Here is a 7,063-nt window from a genome sequence, read left to right on the forward strand (position 1 = left end):
CCTCAAGCAACTCAGAAGCGTGTCAACAGTGTATTGTGTTGGTTCACAATATTTTGCTAGACATCTTTGATTCAATAACGACAGAATCAGCAGTGCTCAATATTATTCACTTATTTTCATATTAGAAACACTAACTGAATGACTGCATGAAAAAACCTTTCAGAGTAAGACACATAACCCCTCCCCCAGTTTAAAAGGTGAACAACATAATCAACATGACCACTTAAGTTGTACGTATGGCTGATTCAGTTTTATTAATGGCGATGAGTGCACATAAAGGAGACTCATTTCCACTCCGACAATTAGTCATAAGTGAATGTAGAAATGATCAGCTGTTTGCATCTGTTTCCACTGTCAATGAGAACAACTACAAACAAGTGTAACTTCACTGACTGGAGAGGTTCTGCAACAGAGAAAAATACCAATCAGTCATTCTTACAGAATCACAAACAATGTTTTACTCTGAGGTTACATCTCTCACCTTAAATCTTATATCTCTCTTATTAAAACAACCACTGTTTGTAATTGTTTTCTCATGTATTGCTGATTCCTCTTCAGACTGAGTGGCTGTAACCTGTCAGAGAGAAGCTGTGAAGCTCTGTCCTCAGTTCTCAGCTCCCAGTCCTCTAGTCTGAGAGAGCTGGACCTGAGTAACAACAACCTGCAGGATTCAGGTGTGAAGAAGCTGTCGGCTGGACTGAAGAGTCCTCACTGCAGACTGGAAACTCTCAGGTTAGTGTTCAGTTATTCTGAGATGGTTTTTTCTTTGTATGTTATTTATTTAGTGGACTGACTAAACGAGATTAAAAGAGAATGAGGTTTAGAAGTCCTCTGGTCTGAGAGAGCTGACTCAGGATCTTGTCAACATTGTAATGTCTTGGTTCACAGCAGATAAACTTGACTTGGATATACAGTTAGGTCCAAATGTATTTGGACAATGACAACATTTAGTTATTGTGGCTCTGGATATGAAAGCAAAGGCTAAGTGTTAGTTAATGATTATGTTCTTACAGTGCAGACTCTCATCTTCAACATGAGAGTGTTCACAGCTTTGTTGAATGGACAATGCAGGAATTATGGTTGGACCCCATATTTAAGGGGACAAGTATTTGGACCAGCGGCTGCATCTGTTTCTGTGTATCTGCATGTATGAGTCAGGCAGAGGTGGAAAGAGTACTAGAATATTTTACTCAAGTGCAAGTTCTGTAACTTTTAAAGACTTTTACTCATTTAAAAATACATTTGTGCAAATATAGTTAAATCCATAGTCAAATGTATTGCAGTATAAACGTACTCGGAGTAAACGGTACTGCTTTAAATTTTTAAACATGACCCCTGAAAGGTAAAATATGTAACATTTCTGCATTAAAATGTCAGACAATTGCTGTACCTATGTTATATTTTTTGTTGAGTTGTGTAGTTTCTTACTGCCTTACTAGTTGTGTACACTATCCTAAATATTTTCAACAACATTCAAACCCAGAGAAATTTGGCATTATATTTTTTTTAAATGTCTATTTAATTTAGTCAGTGGCGTCATATAACCTGTGACCCCTCTGGTTCCTCTAACTCCCAATAAAACACGACACTCAGATGAAACTTTGAGAGTAATCATGAATCAGATCAATCTCACAGTAAGAATAACACTCAGCAACTGTGATGCAGCTTGCTTTCTGCCACACAGCATCATTTTGTCATTGATAACCTACCACTGACAACACATTAATACAGCTGAGATCTTATTTATTGATCATTTCAATATTGATTTATCTAGCTTAATGTAATATGCCACGTTGACTAGTAACATTAGCGTTAGCTCATGCTAATGCTTGGTGGGGAACGTTACCGTTAAAAAGTTACAACATTGTTCAACACATTAATGAAGTTATTTTAAGTATAATTGTTTTGATCATGTTAAAGTTACCGTTAAACAGCGCTGGGCAAACCCATGATTATGTTCGCCAGCTAACGTTAGCTAGCTGTATAGATAGAAGACAAATGTAATGTCTATTTAGCCAGCTATCCCACCCTGTTTTTTTTTCTGAGTCACTCCCCACCGCCAAGGGCCTAGTTCAGTCAGGATGAGAGCAGAAAACATCCACAGGGACACAACACATCCACAGTTAGCCAGCAGCCAGCCACTCATAAACTTACAGCAATCCAAAACCAGCCAGCACAGGTTGATAACCATGCTAACGGCAGAAACAGTTTTATGTTCCTTTGGGGAAACAGACCATATCACCCCAGGCGTTCGAGTCTGGCTGACCGCGGTGTTGTGCTGAATTTCTTCCCCCTTTAGCAGTCATCTTTACAGTTATGTTTGACCCACAAATGGTAACTGTCTTGTGGACAAAACGTGAAGGTGGGGAGAGTCGGAAAGCAAAACCCGGCAGCCATCCTATTGATGTAGCTAGATGTATATCTGGGGTCGCAGCTCGGCACCAGAGATACTCGGCGGCCAGCCCCAACAGGGAAGTAGTCTTTCAGAGGTGTTGAGTAACATTACAACAAACCATTTTTCGTCTGTTGCTAAAAACATCCAAAAAGTTACACTGAGGTGGAATATATTGTAATATTGTTAAATACTAAATAATATTAGCTTGCTTGCTAACTTGTCAACTAGCTAGCTTATGTTAGCTACCAATACAAATCAAATCAAGAAAATGTAATTATGTGGGGGAAACTGCAGCTATTTCATCAGATTTATATGAATAGATGTTACTAAACGTAACAAGGATTAAACTGTAATAGATGAATCTATCCGTGAACAGATCTACTTTAATCACCAATTGTATTAAACTACAACTCCCATGATGCCACTACACGTCATCGAAAGTCTGTGTTTACATCCATTGTTTTGATTGAGAAACCCCTAGCGACAGAAAATAACGTATTGTGAGTTGTACGTGTGGCTGATTCTGTTTAATTAATGGAGCTGGACGCATATAAAGGAGACTCATTTCCAATCTGCCAGTCATAAGTAAATGTAGAAATGCTCAGCTGTTTCCATCTGTTTGCACTCTCAATGAGAAGAACTACAAACAAGTGCAACTATCCTGACTGGCGAGGTTCTGCAACAGAGCAAAATAAAAATCAGTCATTCTCACAGAATCACAAACAATGTTTTACTCTGAGGTTACATCTCTCACCTTAAATCTGATATCTCTCTTATTAAAACAACCAGTGTTTGTAATTGTTTTCTTATGTTTTACTGATTCCTCTTCAGACTGAGTGGCTGTAACCTGTCAGAGAGAAGCTGTGAAGCTCTGTCCTCAGTTCTCAGCTCCCAGTCCTCTAGTCTGAGAGAGCTGGACCTGAGTAACAACAACCTGCAGGATTCAGCAGTGAAGAAGCTGTTGGCTGGACTGAAGAGTCAACACTGCAGACTGGAAACTCTCAGGTTGGTGTTCAGTTATTCTGAGATGTTTTTTACTTTGTATGTTAATGATTTAGTGGACTGACTAAACAAGATTAAAAGAGAATAAGGTTTAGAAGTCCTCTAGTCTGAGATAGCTTACTCAAGAACTTGTCAACATTGTAATGTCTTGATTGACGGCACATGAACTTGACTTGGATATAAAGTTAGGTCCAAATGTATTTGGACAATAACAACATTTTGTTATTTTGGCTCTGGATTTAAAATCAAACTGATTATGTGCTCACAGTGCTAACTCTCAGCTTCAACATGAGAATATTCAAAGCTATGTTGAATGAACTATGCAGGAATTGTGGTTGGACCCCATATTCAATAAGGGGACAAGTTTTTGGACCAGAGGCTGCATCTGTTTCTTTGTATCTGGATGTGTGAGTCAGGCAGAGGTGGAAAGAGTACTAGAATATTTTACTCAAATGCAAGTACAAATTTAGTTAAATTCAAATTAAAAAGTAGGTCCAAATAAATGTACTCTGAGTAAACGTTACTGCAATACATTTTTAAAGGTAGACAACATTGTCAACATGACCCCTTAAGTTGTACGTGTGGCTAATTCTGTTTAATTAGTGGTGCTGAGCACACATAAAGGAACTGATTTCCAATCTGACAGTTAGTCATAGGTAAATGTAGAAATGCTCACCTGTTTCCATCTGTTTCCACTGTCAATGAGAAGAATTACAAACAAGTGTAACTTCACTGACTGGAGAGGTTCTGCAACAGAGCAAAATCACAATCAGTCATTCTCACAGAATCACAAACAATGTTTTACTCTGAGGTTACATCTCTCACCTTAAATCTGAAATCTCCCTTATTAAAACAACCATTATTATTAATTATTTTGTCATGTATTCCCATTTCCTCTTCAGGCTGAGTGGCTGTAACCTGTCAGAGAGAAGCTGTGAAGCTCTGTCCTCAGTTCTCAGCTCCCAGTCCTCTAGTCTGAGAGAGCTGGACCTGAGTAACAACAACCTGCAGGATTCAGGAGGGAAGAAGCTGTTGGCTGGACTGAAGAGTCCTCACTGCAGACTGGAAACTCTCAGGTTAGTGTTTAAAGATTAAAATGAGGTTTAGAAGTCCTCTAGTCTGAGAGCTGACTAAAGAGCTTGTCAACATTGTAATGTCTTGATTGATGTCACATGAACTTGACTTGGATATACAGTTAGGTCTAAATGTATTTGACAATGACAACATTTAGTTATTTTGGCCCTTGATTTAAAATCAAACAAGGATTATGTGTTTACATAGCTGACTCTTAGCTTCAACATGAGTATTCACAGCTATGTTGAATGAACTATGCAGGAATTATCGTTAGACCCCATATTTAACGTGACAAGAGGCTGCATCTGTTTCTTTGTATCTGGATGTGTGAGTCAGGCAGAGGTGGAAAGAGTACTAGAATATTTTACTCAAGTGCAAGTACAAATTTAGTTAAATTCAAATTAAAAAGTAGCTCCGTATAAATGTACTCTGAGTAAACGTTACTGTGATACATTTTTAAAGGTAGACAACATTGTCAACATGACCCCTTAAGTTGTACGTATGGCTGATTCTGTTTTCTTAAGGAGACTAATTTCAACCCTGACAGTCTTAAGTAAACTTACTCTCAATGAAAAGAACTACAAACGAGTGCAACTTCTCTGACTGGCGAGGTTCTGCAACAGAGCTCTGTACGTGCACACACAACTATCCTGATTAAATGGATTTTTTTATTGAATTTAGAAACATTACTTTTGTTTGTAATTGTATTGCTGATTCCTCTTCAGTCTGAGTGGCTGTAACCTGACAGAGAGAAGCTGTGAAGCTCTGTCCTCAGTTCTCAGCTCCCAGTCCTCTAGTCTGAGAGAGCTGGACCTGAGTAACAACAACCTGCAGGATTCAGGTGTGAAGCAGCTGTCGGCTGGACTGAAGAGTCCACACTGCAGACTGGAAACTCTCAGGTTAGTGTACTGTTGATTTTGTTTGTAAAATGATGACCTTCTGAACTATTATTTACTTCATGTATTTATTATCTCATCCTTTTTGGTTGAGTGTCTATAAGCTGTCAGAGAGAAGCTGTGAAGCTCAGTCCTTTGGTCTGAGAGACTCAGGATGTGTTCAGGTTTTTCAATATAGCAAGCTGTTTTATCATTTAACAGCTGGCTGGATATTTATTAAAGATATCTATAATTAAATTGTTCCTAGTCCACAAATCCCAACACAATTCTTTCTGACCATGTTTTCTTTTATGTTCCTAAAGTATACAGGTAGGATGAGCTGGCTATCAATGTTCACATCATCAAAGTTGATTGAAAGAGTTTGGTCTCCTAAAAGATCTCGTTCAGTGTTCATTAGCATATTGTCACCCAAAGCTAGTGTTAACTAGTACTGGTAACTAAAGGGATAGTCTGTCTGTACATGCAGTTGAATGGCGTCAGTACTCGGAGGTCCACGTTTACCTGACCGTAACTCTCCACTGGGTGAGGTGGAGAGAGTACCAGATTAATGTACTGCTGTGCAGTTACTTTAAAGAAATGTTATTAAAGGAAAAGTACTTGTGTACAAAGATTAACAACTAAAATCGTGTTTTAAATACAAAGACAGATATATTACTGTGGATCTGGACGCACATACAGGAGCCTCATGTTCACTCCCACAGTGAGATGGAAGGGGATATTGACAACAGCAGCTCTCCCACTGTTTCTGTCACTAACCGATGAACACTGGTTTATGATTAATGGAGGATCTGAGTGAAGGAGTGTGAAGTTGATTCTGACTTTGTTTCTTCCTGCAGAACGGACCATGGTGGACTGCAGTGGTTGAGACCTGGTCTGAGGAAGTGTGAGTGTCAATCAATTTAAAATCTACAAACACAACAAACTGAACAAAGTAATCCAACAGAAATTATCAATATATTTTATTTACAATCTAGCCAACAGAAAGTTAACTTAGTTTCTTTTGACTGATATTAGAGAACAGCGTTGTTACCTTGTGCTGCTTGTAAACTCGTACTTCTGACAAGTTGATGACTTTTCTCCTCCGGATGACCTGGGACCAGTTGTGCCACACATACGCACAAATACCACAAATACTTTCACACATGAACTAGTATTTCTATAAACAGGTGTGTATGTCAAACTGACTTCAGACCAGCGTAGACGTGACTTTGGAGCCAGCTGCAGGTGATCAGGTGGAAATGGAAAACAGGCTGAGAGACACAATCTTAATGATAAAACATTGTTTCCTGTGATTGTGTTTTCAGTCTACACAGCTGTACATCTGTTAATCACCATCACATGTATTCATAAACAAATCTGTTGTAATTGTACATGAATTGAAGTTGAAGTTTGTTGAACATCATTCACAGATGAATATGAAATTAAAGTTTAAATTATTTTCTTTTGGAAATTCTCAGTAAAGGTGTTAATAAATCATAAGATGATAACCTGCAGCTGTATTGTGTCTTGTTCTCTCCATCAGATGTCTGTGAACTGGAACTGGACACAAACACAGTAAACAGACACCTCAAACTGTCTGACAACAACAGGAAGGTAACACATGTGAGTGAGGAGCAGCCATATCCTGATCATCCAGAGAGGTTTGACTGGTGGCCTCAGCTGCTGTGTAGAGATGGTCTGACTGGTCGCTGTTACT

The 7,063-nt window shown here is 38.7% G+C and overlaps 1 protein-coding gene and 2 long non-coding RNA genes across 3 annotated transcripts in view; 1 reads left to right on the forward strand and 2 right to left on the reverse strand.

Moving 5' to 3' along the window:
• The window catches only part of LOC117958237, an 859,617-nt gene that overhangs the window by 544,238 nt on the left and 308,316 nt on the right, over positions 1 to 7,063 (reverse strand). The gene's annotated exons all lie outside the window — the stretch shown is intronic.
• Positions 1 to 7,063, forward strand: part of LOC117958314 — a 17,056-nt gene that overhangs the window by 1,707 nt on the left and 8,286 nt on the right. The gene's annotated exons all lie outside the window — the stretch shown is intronic.
• Positions 1 to 7,063, reverse strand: part of LOC117958300 — a 12,269-nt gene that overhangs the window by 649 nt on the left and 4,557 nt on the right. The window lies entirely within an intron of this gene.

Source organism: Etheostoma cragini, chromosome 15, assembly GCF_013103735.1.
Source record: "Etheostoma cragini isolate CJK2018 chromosome 15, CSU_Ecrag_1.0, whole genome shotgun sequence".
NCBI classification, from domain to species: domain Eukaryota; kingdom Metazoa; phylum Chordata; class Actinopteri; order Perciformes; family Percidae; genus Etheostoma; species Etheostoma cragini.